General features: G+C 40.4%; 1 long non-coding RNA gene across 1 annotated transcript; it reads left to right on the plus strand.

Annotated features, from left to right (window-relative positions):
- The first annotated feature begins 5,132 nt into the window (after positions 1-5,132).
- Positions 5,133-11,475, plus strand: LOC131823488 (uncharacterized). The gene is made up of 3 exons (XR_009350587.1): positions 5,133-5,341; positions 5,496-5,580; positions 10,000-11,475. It is a non-coding gene; the product is annotated as an uncharacterized LOC131823488 (long non-coding RNA).
- The last annotated feature ends 6,795 nt before the right edge of the window (positions 11,476-18,270 follow it).

An 18,270-nucleotide genomic window follows, 5' to 3' on the forward strand; every position in this document is an offset into this window, starting at 1 on the left:
TGACTACAAGTAATCCCTCCCTTCCCAAAGAACAGGAACTTTAAGTCTTCTGTACCAAGCAACTGTCAGGTCTATAAACATAATGTTAGTCTTCAATTGCTTACTCATTTAAAAATAACAAAAAATAAACCCATAGATACAGAGGAGAAAACAAAAGGTAAAGTAAATTATGTACATTTCCAACATTTAATATAGACATGTATATATGTAAATTATAAATATACACTACACACAACTAAACTAAACAAAGATCCATAATTTGAATCAATTGAAAACTTAGTTATATATTAAGGTTTATATGTTAAAAACTTACAGGGGCGCCTGGGTGGCTCAGTGGGTTAAGCCGCTGCCTTCGGCTCAGGTCATGATCTCAGGGTCCTGGGATCGAGTCCCGCATCGGGCTCTTTGCTCAGCAGGGAGCCTGCTTCCCCCTCTCTCTCTGCCTGCCTCTCCATCTACTTGTGATTTCTCTCTGTCAAATAAATATATGTTTAAAACTTACATAAGTTTTATATATAACTATATATGCAACAAATAAACAACAAAATTTATATATTAAAGAATTTACATATTACAAAGATAAAAGGGTCACCAAGGCTTTTGCACCTCCACAATTTAAGTTCTAAATTAAATATAACATTGCTAAAATACACTAATTGACAGGGCTTCATAAATTGTTATCAATACTAGGGCTCAAATTATAGCTATACTTGGGGACCCCATTAAATTTAAACATTTCTCCTATAATCAAAAAAATAATTAAAATAGAAGAAAATAGGTGTACCCCACTGTAATTGTAGTAATGTCTAAATTTCCCATAAGTATTGTAACCATCACCCTAAATTATCCCATCTTAATCATCAAGGCCCTGACAACCATGAAAAATAAATTTAAATTAAGGTCTTTGGCTTTATTCCTTGATAAAATGATTCTGTGGATACTTGGTTAAAAAAATTAATATGCCTCAGTAGGTGTAAAAACTGGCTTTCAGGATTTAAAACTTATTATACGGGGTGGATGGGTGGCTCAGTTGGCTAAGCGAGTGCCTTCAGCTCGGGTCATGATCCTGGGGTACTGGGATCCAGTCCCACATTGGGCCCCCAGCTTGGCGGGGAGTCTGCTTCTTCCTGACCTTCTCCCCTCTCATGATCTCTCTCTCAAATAAAATCTTAAAAAAAAATAAAACTTATTATATAAGCATAATAAAGAGGTACTTATCTCTACTGCTTCTCCACTTAATAATTCCATTTTGCCTATCTCAAAAATTTAGGATAAATAGCTATATCTTATCTTTTGGTATTAACCAAGTAAAGAGCAGTCGAGAGTTCCTGGACTATGCAAATGGAACTGCCAGCCATATGTGACGAAGCACTGGAATGTTACTGCTTTCCATCTCTTACTATATAAAAAAAACAAATGGACCAAAGATCAACCAAAGACAAAACTGCAAAATTCCCAGAAGAAAGCATAGGAGGAAAGCTTCTTGACATTGAATTTGGCAATGGTTTCTTAGATGTGATACCAAAAACACTTGCAATCAAAGAAAAAAATAGATAAATTTTAGTTTATCAAAATTAAGATCTTTTGTACTTAAGAGGTCCATCATCAACATTTAAATACTTTTGTACTCCAAAGAACACATCAAGAAAGTGAAAGACAACCCATGGAATAGTAGAAAATATTTGCAATTCATATATGCAAAAAGAAACTTCCATGCAGAATATATAAATAACTCTTACTAAACAATGAAAAGACAAATAATTCAATTTTAGAAAAGACAAGAGATTTGAAGAGACATTTCTCCAAGGACATAACAAATAGCAACAAATACATGAAAAGTTACCACTAGTCATCAACATCACTGGTAGAAAAATGACCCAAATCACAAGGAGATACCACTTCTTTTTTTTATTTTTAAAGATTTTATTTATTTATCAGAGAGAGAGGGGAGAGAGCGAGCACAGGCAGATAGAATGGCAGGCAGAGGCAGAGGGAGAAGCAGGCTCCCTGCTGAGCAAGGAGCCCGATGTGGGACTCGATCCCAGGACGCTGGGATCATGACCTGAGCCAAAGGCAGCTGCTTAACCAACTGAGCCACCCAGGCATCCCAGGAGATACCACTTCTTACCATTTAGAATGGCTAATAAAAAAAAATTAACAAATGACATTGGGAAATAGCTCATATACCTCATATACTGATGGGTAAAGTATAAAGTGGTGCAGCCACTTTGGAAAACAATCTGATAGTACTTAAAAATGTCAAATATATGATTACTATTTGACCCAGCAATTCCAGTCCTAGGTAGATACCTATTAATTAATTTCGTGTGTCAGCTAGACTGTGTCATGAAATACCTAGATATCTCATTAATGTCATTTTTGGTAGTGCCTGTTGGCATGTTCCAGGAGTTTCACATTTAAATCAATAGACTAAGCATAGCATATCACCCTCCTCAACATGGACAGATATCATCCAATGGGATTTAGGGCCTAAATGGACGAAAATGCAGAGGACGACTGTATTCTCTTTTTCTGTCTGATTGTTGAACTGGGATAGTGATCTTCTCCTGCTCTTGGTATTCCTCTTCTTGGGCTTTGAGACAGGGACTGAAATCTACATTGTGGGCAGTCTGGCTCTGGAGTGTTTGAAAGGTACCACCTACTTTCATAGTTCTCGTAGATTGAGAGATTTCTCAGCTCTCATAGTTATGTAAGTAGTTCCTTATATAAAAAGTCATGTTGTATGTGTATAAGTATGTATAAAGTATGTTGTGTCCATTGTATGTGTGTATATATAATAGATCCTTCTGAACTCACCATAAATTTCAGGGCTATATGTTCTATTTCTCTGGGGAATTCTAATACAATACCCAGGATAAATTAAAATATGTCTGCAGACACACAAAAATATGTGAATGTTCAGAGCAGCAGTACTCATAATACCCACAAAGTGTAAACAACCTAAATGTGCATCAATTGATAAATATATTAATAACATGTAGTATATCCATACAAAGGAATATCATTCAGTAATTTAAAATGATGCATACTACAATACATATGAACCTTGAAAACATGCTAAGTGAAAAGAAGCTATCAGCAAAGGATTTTATGATTTCATTTACATGAAATGTCCAGAAAAGGCAAATCTTTAGAGTGAGAAAATACATTCATGGTAACCTATTCACTAAGAGAGGAAGAAAATAGGATGATAGCCAAAGGAATGATTCTTTTGGAGTGACAAAAAAGTTCTAAAATTGTGCTAGTTGCACAACTCTGGAATTTAATTTTTAAAAAAAACATTGAATGTTTAAGTTTCAAATGCACAAATTGTAGGTTATGTGAATTATAGGTCAATAAAGCTATTCAAAAAAAAAAAAGAAAAAAATCATGGCATAGCTGTATCATTAAAAGCATAAAAAAAAGTCTTATCTCTGAAGCACCTAGAGCAGTAAGTTGCAACATATATTAGCAGCTCTTATATTTTTACCACTAAATATTCATATAGTAATTTATTTAATTGAGATGGAATTTCACATGACTAGGTCAAGAAAAGTTTACTGGTAAGTGGTACCACAACTGGCCATGTTTTCTGTAGGAAATAAAATAACCAGATCCACTACCCCACACCACTTGGTGAAATCAACTCCACGAGGATTAAAAATTCAAATGTCTTTAATAGGGGCACCTGGGAAGCTCAGTCGGTTAAGCGGCTTCCTTCAGCTCCCATGATTCCAGGGTCCTGGGATTGAGCCCAGCAGGGGCTCCCTGCTCAGCTTGGAACCTGCTTCTCCCTCACCCTCCGTCCTTCTCCCTGTTCCTTCTCTCCCTCTCTCGCTCACTCAAATAAAAAAATCTTAAAAAAAAAAAAAATGTCTTGGGGCGCCTGGGTGGCTCAGTGGGTTAAGCCGCTGCCTTCGGCTCGGGTCATGATCTCGGGGTCCTGGGATCGAGTCCCGCGTCAGGCTCTCTGCTCGGCGGGGAGCCTGCTTCCTCCTCTCTCTCTCTCTCTGCCTGTCTCTCTGCCTACTTGTGATCTCTCTCTGTCAAATAAATAAATAAAATCTTTAAAAAAATGTCTTTAATAAATGTGAGAAACAAATTCAGTATATAGTTTGGACATTTAAAGGCAAGAAACAAATTATTTTGGGGCCTCTGGGAAGCTCAGTCGGTTAGACAGCTGCCTTCAGCTCCTGTCCTGGTCTCAGGGTCCTGGGATTGAGCCCCATCTCAGGCTCCCTGTTCACTGCGGGGTCTGCTTCTCCCCACTCATTGTCTCTCGCTCTCTCTCTCTCTCTCTAAAATCTTAAAATATTTTTTTAAAAAATAGATTATTTGGCTACATATAGTATTCTGTACAGCAACACATGAAACAACCTAGCAAAATAGTTATAGATGTATAAGACATTTGATAATGCACATGAACAACTCAATAAAATGTCATTAAGATCAGGGCTTAAACATCTTTATTAACTCCGAAAAGGTCATCCACTGAAAATCACAGCAACCACAGAGAACATGATTACTGGAGAAACTTCAGATATATTCCTGAGAAGTGAAGAATGTCCGGTATCAATTGTATTTAAAAATAAATAAATAAAAAGAATTATTATGGCGGGGGGGACAGATTTGCAGAAAATGCCATTACATTGAAAATCTAAAGGAATCACTTACTGGAGTTTAGCATGGTGCTCAAAGACCTAAAGAAGGGACTGACTGGAGGAGCTAGACCACTTTAAGGATTGGCAAGAACGTTAGATAGGGGAGAATCCTTGTAAAGGGTCCAGGAACAAGGGGAGGGGAGGCAGTTCTCCCGAGCTTATTGTGGGGTCGACGCCCCACACACTCGCCCTTCCAGCTTAAATATTAAGCAGTGCAGACAGGCACTGGGTCTATTCGGCCCTGCAGCCCCGCCCATGGTGCGGGTCCTAACTTCCGCCTAGTCTCTGGATCCCATTCTGTCCCCGCCCCGGGGCCTCGCCCAGCCCTGCCCCCCACACCCAGGCGGGAGGAAACCAGCGCTCTCCCGCCTGAGATGGTACAACGAGGCTGATGGCCGCCCGCGGGGGCCCGCCCCTTCCGACCTCAGGCGGGAAGCGGAAGTGAGATCACGCAGGCGCCGGGGTCTTTTCCGCCGCTGGTCTGGTTTCGCTTTGGCTGTGAGTGCGCGCCTGCCAGCGTCTGGAGGCTAACACGAGGGAGAGGGAAGGGCCTGGGGGACTGGAAGGTGGCATTTAAAGGACAAGTGTCTCGGGCCTCCCAGGTGCCTGCTTAAAGAGACCTGGCCCGTGCAGAGCCTGGCGGGCTCAGTGAGTGGAGCGAGCCACTCGATCTTGGGGTGGTGAGTTCAGGCCTTACCTTGGGTGTAGGGATGACAAACAAGAGGGCCTCGGGAGTAGCTTCTCAGGAAATAGAAGGGTGCTTCTTGGGGGTCGGTTCATACACTGCTTCCCTCTTCAGGAGCCTGTGAAGCAACTTTTGTTACTTTTCTGCAGGGGGAAAAGAGCTTCATCCGCCGAGTTGGTAGATTCTGGCGGTGACCTCGCGTCCTCACGGACCACGCGGTTCCGGCGCACTCAGGTGAGCACTGTGGGGGGAGCTGGTTCCCATGGGCCTGTTTTCCTCTTGGATGCAAAGGAATGTTTTATCTGACGGTTTGACTTTATTTTTTGCGCGTTCTTCGCTTCTGATCCATTACGTTCACGTAGAAGTTAATATACTTTTTTTTTTTTAGATTTTATTTATTTGATAGAGATCACTAGTAGGCAGAGAGGCAGGCAGGCGGGGGGAGGGGGAAGCTTCTCTGCCTACTTGCGATCTCTCTCTCAAAGAAATCATCTTTTTTTAGAAAGTTAGGCATAAAATATAGACAGTTAAAAAACAAACATAAAGGAAGTCTGTGGCAAAATGAAGAAACATAAAGGCAAATTAAATAGAAAACAGAACAGATACAAAATATGAAATGGCGGTTGTCTGAAAAGACACACAAAATGCACACATGTTGAGCAAAGTGTGGCATGGACTTGCCCCTCTGTCAAGGCAAGGGGAAGCACACATCTGTTTGATCGGAGGTTCCAACCAACACCTGTGGGAGCTTCAGCACTTGAACCTGTTCTGAGTTATTTTGTAAAAACTTTGGCATTCCTTTTCTAATCTTTTTGGGTTAAATATGGAAGAGCTAATGATTCTCTTTTTCTCCATTGTCTTGCCCAGAAACCAACAGAATCTATGTGGGGTGTGTATATAGGACACCCTTTTTTTCCCCCTATCTGTTTATTTTCCCATGTCACTTATGAATTGATAAGTCAGTTATTACTTTATTGTCTATCTTCTACGCTAGGAATGTTGGATCTTTTATGTCTGGGACATTTTCCGTATATGTAACTGTTCTCATGAGTATCTGCCACAGACATAACTTACTATTTACTGAACAGAAGAAAGGAATAAATCCTCAGTAAGAATTGAAATGAACAAGCTTCAAGCTTCCCATCCAAGGAGGCAAGCTCAGTGATATTGACAGAAATGAATTTTTTTTTCCTTTATATACTCAGCCACAGCCTCGACCAGTGCTGTCCAGTAAAAGTATGTGTAGACCATGAACATAATTATTTTCAGTATCTACAATGAACAAAAATGAAAAAGCTAGTATTATTTTGAAGAATATTTTACTTCTTTATTATATAAAGTAGTTACTGCAGTATGCACTCAGTACCAAAAATTTAGATGCTTTGCATTATTTTCTTCATTCAAAGTTAAAAATTCATTGGACACTAAATTTTAACAGATATGTTTTATTTGTGTTTAGATCATTACAGTTGAATGAATAGATTCACACTTAAAATCTTTTTTAAGGGTTTAAGGGACACCTGGGTGGCTCAGTGGGTTAAGGCCTCTGCCTGCGGCTCAGGTCATGATCTCAGGGTCCTAGGATTGAGCCTGCTTCCTCCTCTCTCTCTGCCTGCCTCTCTGACTATGTGTGTCCGCTCTCTCTCTGTCTGTCAAATAAATAAAAAATATCTTTAAAAAAAAATTTTTTTTTAAGAAAAGGTGGGGAAGGATGCTTGACTGGCTCAGCGGGTAGAGCATGCGATTCTTGATCTCAGGGTTGTGAGTTTGAGCCCCATGTTGGGTGTAGAGATGACTTAAAAATAAAATCGTTAAAAGAAACAGATTCAGATACACAAATTTTTCCACATATGTGTGAGCTCAAAACTCTAATGAGACATCTGATATGTAACAGTCCTCAGTTATTGGCAGTTGATATTAATAATCTCTTGTACACCATCCTGTTATAGTAGCTTTCATGCATGTCATCTGCACAGAAAAAGTAATTGATCCTGTTGAATTGTTACTAATCAATATTTTTGATTGATTGATTGATTAATATGAACCCCACTTCAAATAACCTGATCTCCAGAGAGATGGAGAAGGCCCTGTCCACTTAACAGTCTTGATCTGCTCTGAAATAATCTTAATTCATATAGTGCAGCATTCCAGCAGATTTCACCCTCAGCTTTGCAGGATGATTGCCTAGAATATGTCCCATAATAAGTCCTTGTTGATGCCCTTTTTCAAAGACACTGCTTTAGGTTCTTCCTGCACAATACAGAGTCCTGAAGTCGGAACCTGAGCCACCCAGGCACCCCTGGACAAGAGCTTTTAGACTTCTCTAAGTTTATGTGTTAGAGGCTTCACTGAAGCCAGGAATGAAGTATATCAACCATGAGTGAGTTATCAACAGAGAGAAGAGTGTTTAGCAATGTTTTCTGAAAGGTATATGCAAAACAAACTCCAAAGCCAAAGGAGATATAAGACCAAAGAAGGCAAACAAGTATAGTTTGATGAGAAATGGTTTATTAAGGAGACTCACAGAAGTATGGCTTAGGTAGCCACAAGACAGAAAGATCTCCACAATCCTGTGACTCTAAAGATGTGTTATTATATAGCCTTAGAGGCTGGGAGTACATGCTGGGGTACCATACAAGTGAGGAATGTTTCAGAATGAATGTGTGCCACAGTCCTATCTCTCAGCTTAGGTCATGATCCTGGAGTCCTGGGATCGAGTCCCACATTGCACTGCCTGCTCAGTGGGAAGTCTGCTTCTCCCTCTGAATCTCTCCCCTCCCATGCTCTCTCTCTTTCTCTCTCAAATAAATAAATAAAATCTTTTTAAATAAATAAATAATAAAAGCTCTTGTCCGGTTTTCTTCTTGCAGCAAACTCCTGAGAAAAGAGATACCTGTAAGCACTGATGAATTTATAAACCAAGGAATGCACACTTTGAGCCTCATCATATAAGCACCTGCCAAAATAACATGTAGTTGCCTTTATGAAATGCAGATACTGGGTTTATTTGGTATTCTCTCATTCTGATAAGCTGTACTTTGTGAGAAAATTCAACAGGGCTCAGAGTGACTCTTCCTTTAGGAAACTGTGGAAACAGGTCTACCTATAAGGAAATATATGTATCTGCTAGATGTAACATGTTATTTTTATTGAAGTATCAGCTTTTTTCTTACCTAAGAAGAACCTGTTAAACATTCAGTCTTCATCTTTTCTGCTTCTATCCTTGTTTCAAGAAAGAACAACATGTCCTTAGAAGGAAAACCTAGGAGAAAAGAAAGAAGACTGAATACCAGAGATGACTGTAATTGCCCCATTTACCTGACTGGAATTCATTCCATTCTAGCTTGAAATTCCCGAATATCTCTGCATTCAAGTTAATCCACATGAACAGACACGGTTGCCATACAGTGCCACAGTGATTCTCACTCAGCTGTAATCAGAGAAGGGCATCATGAGCGATACTGCCCTTGAAGAGAATCATGTTGTTTAATTTCAGAGTCTTTTTTTCACCAACTTCTTAACATCATTACTAAATTGTTGGGGCACCTAGGTGGCTTAGTGGGTTAAGCCTCTGCCTTCGGCCCATCAGCCTCTCTGCCCAGCAGGGAGCCTGCTTCCCCTGTCTCTCTGCCTACCTGTGACCTCTCAGTCAGTCTCTCTCTCTCTCTGTTAAATAAATAAATAAAATAAAAATCTTTTAAAAAAATAAATAGTTGACATAGCCAAACTCTTCAAATCCATTGTACTGGTTTTTGGCATGTTTAATTTTGTAACAAATTCAAATGAACCTCACTATTTTTAACTCCTTTAACCTACATGTATTTTGATAATTTCTTATATTTGTTATTCTCTCTTACTTTCAAACAAAGTGCAGCGTAAAACCAAATACTCAGTAATTTGGCAGAATATTTTGGGGAAAAAACATCCAATAGAATAGAAACACTGCAAGTTTATATTGAAAGCTTATAAAGTATTTTTTTATTTCCCATACTTGGAAAATATTGAGCTTTTCCTTAGCTAGAATATTAGCACGAGTGATAGACATTTGAGATAAGGGACATTTTCCAAAGACAAAACAATTTTTCTTGTGAGATATCCTCAGTGTGATGAATTTGGGGATATACTAAATCTACCTCGAAACTTGTCACTTCACAATTCCAACAAGTATTCATTCCCACATATATAAATGGATGTTGAGTTTTGAAAACAATTCCCTGAAACAGGGAGGCCTAGGTGGCTCAGTCGGTTAAACATCAGCCTTCTACTCTGGTCATGATCCCAGAGTCCTGGGATTGAGTCCCACATTGGCATCCTTGCTCAGCGGGGAGCCTGCTTCTCCCTCTGCCTGCTGTTCACCCCACTAGTGCATGCTTGCTCTCTCTCACAAATGAAATCGTTTAAAAAAAAAAAAAAATTGAAATTCCATGAAACAAAAGGAATCCCTCTAGGATTTTAAAAGATGGCCCACTGTGCTGGCAGAAGGAATCTGTCATCCCAGCTGGAAAGAAACGAACAAGGCAGGAGGTATATAAATGCACTGGAAATGGTATGAATCCTAATCAACACTGCAATGCTATTTCTATTTTGATACAGGTAGGGTCAATTAATGACTTAGAAATCTTTGTGAAGCATCATTCATCTATTCTCCTACAGGCAAGAAATCATGTTGAATGGGAAATCTTTGTGAGCAGTGCCAGAAAGACTTGAGTGAATGCTCATACCTTTAGACACAGGAGAACTCAGAATGGAGAGAACACTTTCGAGAGTAAGGAATATGGAAAAGGCTTCCTTTCTCTGCAGGAGAAACCCTGTAGTGGAGACAGACTTCCTGGGTTTAAACAACACAGAAAAAACCATCTGACTCCAAATATTTTGAACTGGAAAACCAACACCCAAGAGAAAACCTTCACATGCAGTGACAGTGGGAAGGCCTTCTGTGATCAGTCTTACTTCAAAGGACAAATGACAACTCACAATGGAGAAGAAAAAAACCTGTGAAAGCAAGGAAGGTGAGACCTGTTCTTCACGAGTGCATGAAGAAACTTCCACTGCTAACAGATTTATGAATGTGAGGAATGTGGTGAAAATATTCCTTGTTATGCAAACCTTTACATACACATGTGAATTGACAGGAGAGAAACCCTATAAATATAAATGTAAGGGAGTGAGAAGCCTTTGTTACATCTCCCAATTTTAAGAGATATACAAGATCTGATACTGAAGAGAGTACCTTTGTATGTAAGAATGTGGAAAGATTTCCTCATGTCTTAATCACACTGGAATAAAGTGCTACCAGTGTAAGGAATGTGGGAAAGCCTATACTGCATTCTCAAAACATACGGAACATACTACAAGCTCACACTATGGAAAAGCCTTTTATTTTTATTTTTATTTATTTATTTATTTGTTCTACATACCTAGGAGAGTTAAACACCCAGACAACTTTATTTTCTGTGTTTAAAACTGTTGAAACAATAGCTTATCATTCAGCTACAGATCTGGAGCTGCCTCTTTCATGGAGAAGCCTTTTAAATGTGACAAACAGGAGAGCCTTTACTGCTTCTTCGTGTTTTATTAATCCTCTCAGAACTCACAATGGAGAGAAACTGAGGGTAGTCTGTGTGTGGGAAAGCATTTGCCAGTTTCCACTTTATCACTTACATACATACTCACACTGGAGAGAATTACTATGACTAATAAAAGTGGGAGAGCTTTTATTGTTGCCTCAAAAGTAGCACAACCTTTTAAGAATTCATACTGGAGAAAACCCTTATAAGTGTAAGGAATGTGGGAAAACCTTCATTAGTTAAAACTGTTGAAACAATAGCTTATCATTCAGTTTTCATTAGTTATTTTTCTCTTGGTAAATATAAAACATTGTACTCTGGAGAAGTACTTCAAATGTAAGGAATATAGAAAACCCTTCCAAAATTATTCATGTTTTAATCCAATTGAAGGGCGCTTGGGTGGCTCCGTGGGTTAAACCTCTGCCTTCGGCTCAGGTCATGTCAGGGTCCTGGGTTGGAGCCCTGCACTGGGCCTTCTGCTCATCAGGGAGCCTGCTTGCCTGCCTCTCTGCCTACTTGTGATCTCTGTCTGTCAAATAAATAAAATCTTTTTTAAAAATCCCATTTGAATTCAAACTGAATTAAAACACTATGGATATAAAGAATGTGAGGGGGCGCCTCGGTGGCTCAGTTGTTTGGGTGTCTGACTCTTGGTTTTGGCTCAGGTCGTGATCTCATGAGTCTTGGGATTGAGCCTCTCATTGGGCTCTGCACTCAGCAGGGCATCTGCTTGGGGCTTCTCTCCCCAATGCCCCCACACCCCTGCTCCTGTATGCTCTCTCAAATACTTTTAAAAACAAGAATCTTATGTCTGTTGACAGGCATTAGTCTTGTGGGTGGTTGTAAGGTCTGTTTTAAACATTTATCATTGTGTCCCAACCTTTTCTGGGGGCATGATGTATCTTTGCCCTGATTGGCCTGGCCAGGCGAGTCTAGTGGTTACACCTTCCATGTTGCATCCCGCCCAAAAGTGGGCCTACATGATTCACACTTTATTGTCCTTACTATCTTCTACCCACCTGAATACTCTTACTGGATTGACTTGGTCTTACATTTCAAGCACAGTGCCTCAGGGCATCACTGTTCAAACTGCTCATGGAGTCCATCTACACTGAATCATACTGGCCAGGGTAGGGTACGCAAAACATGTCTCAATTTTGGAAAGAAGACCTTGTGCCCCTCTCGTCGGATCCTATCTCATGGAATCTCAGGATGATGCATGGAATGAGTGGAGAAGAGGTGAGATTACACCTTGTACCAAGAGGCAGCATGAGTACATGCCCTATGAACACACCCCTGCCAACTGGGAAGGCCTTCTATTCAAGCTGTGTATTAGGAGGGTGAGTGAGGACAATGAATGTGCTCTTCCGTTCCTATACCCAACACCACAGCCTGGCAAAACATCCTTACCATCTGGAGCTCAAGCTCCAAGGAGTCGTGGTGATGGGGTCTGGCTCTGTGCTAATCATTCAATCCATGTGCTGTGAAAACAGCCTTAGTGATACAAATTCATACAGCTCTGATGCAGAGAAGTGTTGGGTTGGTTTATGTCATGTGTGGCCATCAGGGCTGCAGCTGCTTGATGACACTTTTTGAGGCTTAATGAAACCATTCTAATAATCCAAATCAAACTTCACACATGTTTTACAGCTTCAGTGGGAATTATCTGTTCACCTTTTTCTCTTGCTCTCATTCACTTTTTTACCTGGGAAGAATGCAAATCCCTGATCACTCTTCCACTGGGCCATTTGTTAGATGTGCCTTTGCAGTGTGGAATCTTGAGAGATGACATCATCTGTCCTGTTAAGATAAAGAGCCTGCTTGCTGACTGATTCAAATAAACCGTGTTCTGCAAGCTCAGCGTTCTTCTCCAGCACCTGGGCCCCTTGGAACCCCTGTGAGACGGGACAATGGAGCCAATTTACACATGCTGATGCTCATGTTACTGGCTACACCATGAGTCAGTTATTGCCCTGGTCTCTAACGTCAGTCTCAGCTCCTCTGCCAACACCTGTGAGATAGTGACAGGTTCACCTAACACCTTGGAAGAAGGGAATAGTCAAATCACACATTCAAGACTTTTGAAAATGGAAAGACATTCTAATAGAGTCAAGGTTTTCTGGGAAAGGGAGAACAGTGGCGGCCAGGCTGAGTATCTGCAATGCAGTAATGAAATTTCTTCCACAGGAGGTTTCCTCTCTGAGCAAGAGGGGAATAGTGCCCCTACTCTGCTGCTTCTTCATGAAGTTTGTGAAGTACTGTAGTTACATCAAATTGTTTTTCATTAATTTGTTAATCTTGTGCCCTTTCAATAGTCTCCTTTTACACATACTGTATATGGAGCTTATCTATTTGAAATATTTTAAAATCCTTTGCTTTCATTTGGAACATTAGCCCATAATATGTCATTACTAATAAAAATGGATTTATGTCTCGCATGTCATTTTTCCCAGTATTTATCTCCCCCTAATTCGTAAACTGCTATGTTGCCCTTATTCCATCAACCTTTATTTCCCCCTCATTTCTTTTTATATTGGACAAAATGGTAAACTCTTATCACTGGTTCCTTTTTTTTTAAGATTTTATTTATTTATTTGACAGACAGAGATTAGAAGTAGGCAGAGAGGCAGCAGAGAGAGGGGAAGGGAAGCAGGCTCCCCGCTGAGCAGAGAGCCTGACTCAGGGCTGGATCCCAGGACCCTGAGATCATGACCTGAGCTGAAGGCAGAGGCTTTAACCCACCAAGCCACCCAGCCCCCCCGGTTCCTTGCTTTCAATGTAATGGCATGACATTTTATAAATTTTTCATGTTTTTTTTCACATTTTGTGGAAAATTTTTTGTGAAAAAAACACTGACACTGGGGATTCCTGCCTTATTCAGGAATGGTTCTAAAATTTCTCCATTAGGGGCGCCTGGGTACCTTCGGCTCAGGTCATGATCTCAGGGTCCTGGGATTGAGCCCATCGGGCTCTCTATTCAAAAGGGAGACAGCTTCCCCCTCTCTCTCTGCCTGCCTTTCTGCCTACTTGTGATCTCTCTGTGTCAAACAAATAAATACTTTTTAAAGTCTACGGCCATACCACCCTGAATGCGCCCAATCTTGTCTGATGTTGGAAAATTGTTTTAAAAATGAAAAAAATATATATATGGGGTGCCTGCGTAGCTCAGTGGATTAAGGCTCTGCCTTTGGCTCAGGTCCTGGTCTCAGGGCCCTGGGATCGAGCCCTGCATCGGGCTCTCTGCTCAGCAGGGAGCCTGCTTCCTCCTCTCTCTCTGCCTGCTTGTGTTCTTTTTCTCTCTGTCAAATAAATACATAAAATCTTTTTTAAAAACATAAGAATTTTAAAAATATAAAATTACTCCATTAATCGTGTTTGCTGTTGTTTTGAATGGAAAACTGTCTTTGCACAGTTAATAAAGATCTTTTAAAACACTGATTTAAATTTTTTTTTTTTTAAGATTCCATTTATTGGGACGCCTGGGTGGCTCAGTTGGTTAAGCAGCTGCCTTCGGCTCAGGTCATGATCCCAGGGTCCTGGGATCGAGTCCCACATCGGGCTCCTTGCTCTGCAGGGAGCCTGCTTCTCCCTCTGACTCTGCCTTCCACTCTGTCTGCCTATACTCGCTCTCGCTCATTCTCTCTCTGACAAATAAATAAATAAAATCTTTAAAAAAAAAGATTCCATTTATTTATTTGACAGACAGAGATCACAAGTAGGCAGAGAGGCAGGCAGAGAGAGAGGAGGAAGCAGGCTCCCCACTGAGCAGAGAGCTGGACGCGGGGCTCAATCCCAAGATCCTGGGATCATGACCTGAGCCGAAGGTGGAGGCTTTAACCCACTGAGCTACCCAGGTGCCCTGATTTTTAATTTTTTTTTAAGATTTTATTTATTGGACACAAAGAGACAAAGATCAAAAGTAGGTAGAACAGCAGGCAGAGAGAAAGGGAGAAGACTCTGCTGAGCAGGGAGCCCAATGAGGGACTCAATGCCAGGACCCTGGGATCATGACCTGAGCCCAAGGCAGACAATTAAATGACTGAGCCACCCAGGAGCCCCTAAAACACTGATTTAAAACATATTTATCAAGACTTGTTCATGGGCATCATTAAATGTTTTGTGTGCATCTACTGAATTGATAACCTATTTTGCTACATTAGTTTTTCATGTTTTACTGCACAAATCCTTTGATTTTTATGTAGGCAAAGAAGCATTTTAAAAAATCGTAACTGGATGGGTTCCTGGGTGGCACAGTTAGTTAGTTGGCCATCCAGCTCTTGGTCTCAGCTCAGGTCCTGATCTCAGGGTCATGGGATTGAGCTGAGTTGGGCTCTGCACTCAGCACAGAGTCTGCTTGGGACTCTCTCCCTTTGCTCCCCCAGCCCACGTGTGGGCTCTCTCGTAAATACATTTTAAAAAATAAAAGTTGTATCTGCATTTCCTAACTTGCTTTAAAAAGTCCTTTGAAACTCTCAATTATATACGCATTTTATAGTTTACTTCTTAAATATAATCTATTTAAAAACACCGACCTCTTTAATCCTCATAGGATATATTTTAACATATGAGGTGAGTAGTGGATCCAATCCCGCTTTCTCCCAGAAAAGATGGCCAATTGATTAAGTACCAATCATAAATTATTTTTGGCCTACAGATACAAAACTCCAACTTTATTAAACAATAAACTCCTGCACTAGTATTGCATTTGCTTATGCTCTTATCCGTTTAGATTATAGTAGTGTTTTAAGTCTTAATATTTTGTGGTAAATATAAGAAGGTTGGTAATGTTACATTTACCACAGTAGGTGCTCAGCTTAAGGTACTTCCATTGATGATATCATGTTTGCCTAATTCTTGTGATCGTTGCCTATTTCTATATGTTTGAGTAATCACTCTTCCAGTCTTTAGTGCCACATCAGTACAGAAAAGCCCTTCATCTGTCAGCTCAACTTAGCCTACTTAATGGTCTGCTGGCCGTGTCTGCAGGCAACTGGGCTTGTCATTTGTGTCTCTGTAATTAAACAAATGTCTTTCAGACTGTATAGACTGTTTTCATGGATAAAAACGATCTCATGTCATGTCTCTGGGGTGATGGGTTTTGCTTCTGGAATCATAGTCAAGTGGGAGGGATTGAGACCAGACCTGGCTGCTGCCAGCTCTGCATTGAGTCTGTGGTACACAATCCTGTTACCAAAGCAAATGACTTTGTCTTCACCCTGGTCAGAAGAGACATCTCTCCAGGACCTTAGTCAGTAGGGCTGACACTAGGACAAGGTACTAATTCAGGATCCAAAGATAGCAGTAGTATTTCTGGTTATGTGGATAGGTAGGGCTCATAACACATCACTTGGCAGGCATAAATGGCCTCAAACCACAACTGAAAGGGATTGGAGCCAAGTCACAAGGCTAACTTAGGGTTCACCTCCATGACCCAAATTCTGCAGGCCTGCCTCAGAGAGGGGACTGAAGGGCAAGACTTCTTCTGGGTGGGCAGGATTCCTCCTATATTGTGGCTCAGTGTCTGAAGCCGGGTTGTGGGCTGCTTCAAGATCGGCAGGGAGACCAAAGTGAGCAGGCCCACCTCGAGGAACCAGTTGGACACAAGTCCTTCTGGATTCCTTTGTGGTCTAGACTGTTGAGGGCCAATATTAAAATATTTCTCTAAAAACTAACAAGTCATCAATTACATTATGGAATTAAAGGATATTACCAGAAATAAATCTCACAATCTCTTTCCACTGTCACTTTTTTATTGTGTTTAAATCCATATAACAATATTAACCATTTTAAACACTTAGGTGTACAGTTCTAATCAGTTGGCATCAAGTACACTGGTTTTTGTGCAACCATTACCACTGTCCATTTCCAGATGTTTTCATATTCCCAAACAAATACTCTATCCATGAAACATTCATTGTTTTTGTTCTTTCTTCCACCAGTCATGCACTGATAAAGTAGTTTCCACCTGGGTCTTGTTGGCAGTAACAGAAAATAAAGGTGCAATTAAACAAAGATAATAAAGGAAAGGGGGGATGAAAGAAAGAGGACAGAAGGCAAAGAAGAGGCAATATATCAGATTTACCCTATGCAATATACCACATAAAAACACCTAAGCAAACTACCACTTAAATCTAGATTCCTACACACCGGAAGTTCAAAATTATGTCTCTGTGTCCAGGGTATAATCCATTGCAATCACAAACTTTTATGAAAAATGGGGTAAATGAGAAAGTATCTCCAAGAATTCCATCAAATTATATACATAAAACAGTAGTTTTTATATGGCAAGTGCTTCAATTACAACTGTAGTACCCTTCTCATTCCACTTATATGAAAAAAAAAAAAAAAAAACCACCAAAGTAAATGAATGCAAGTATCAACATTTCAGAGGATGATTTTTGAGAAAACCATGCCACATTTGATGTGGTACTTCATATCTAATGTTGGACATCTGAGGAATGGCTATAGGAAATCTGACCAGGACAGAAATCTGGTGCTCTAATTAGGGAAGAAAGGTAACAATGTAGTTACTGAAGAGGTTGTTGAGAAGCAAAGACAAATAGAAGCAAGTCATAGGTGCTATGGGAATAGAGTAAAATAAATATATCCATTATGAGAGAATAATAACCAAAAAACTTAAATTCACAATATTTGCATTTGGGGCCCATAATGTCCTCTTGGCTCTGAGGCCAGCATCCCATCATGGACCATCATCTCTCCCAGGCGGAGAACCCAGGACCCCATCACATCCTTGCTTCCCAGGCTGTCAATGAAGGAGTTCAGCATGGGTGTGACCACAGTGCATGTCACTGAGGTAATCAAGCTTCTCTGGTTAGAATGGCTCCAGCAGAACTGAGCTAGACTGCCACAGGCTTTTCCCACAGGAAAAGGAGATCACAGAGTAGTGAGACCCACAAGTGGAAAATGTTTCATGTTTCCCCATATAAAAGACATTAAGGGGGAGACAATCCGAGAGTATGAAAAGAGGATCCTGGTGAGACAGAAGTCAGCTACCATCATTACTGGAACATATAGATGTTACTGATGAGGGTATCAGATTGTGGGAATTAGGACTTGTGGGTTTTTGAGATAACATCACTTAAGGCCAGTGTATTATATATTGCAATATACACAATGCAGTTAAGACTACACCCATACTCAGGAGACTCATTTCATATCCCTATCTCAATCAAACACAAACATACAGGAATGTACCCATGTCAATTCTTTTTAAGTAGGCTCCATGCCCTGCCTGGAGCCCGATGCAGGGACTGAATTTACAACCCTGAGATTGAGACCTGAGCTGAAATTAAAAGTTGGACATTTAACTGACTGAACCACACAGGTGCCCCTATCC

This window comes from Mustela lutreola, chromosome 2, assembly GCF_030435805.1.
Source record: "Mustela lutreola isolate mMusLut2 chromosome 2, mMusLut2.pri, whole genome shotgun sequence".
NCBI classification, from domain to species: domain Eukaryota; kingdom Metazoa; phylum Chordata; class Mammalia; order Carnivora; family Mustelidae; genus Mustela; species Mustela lutreola.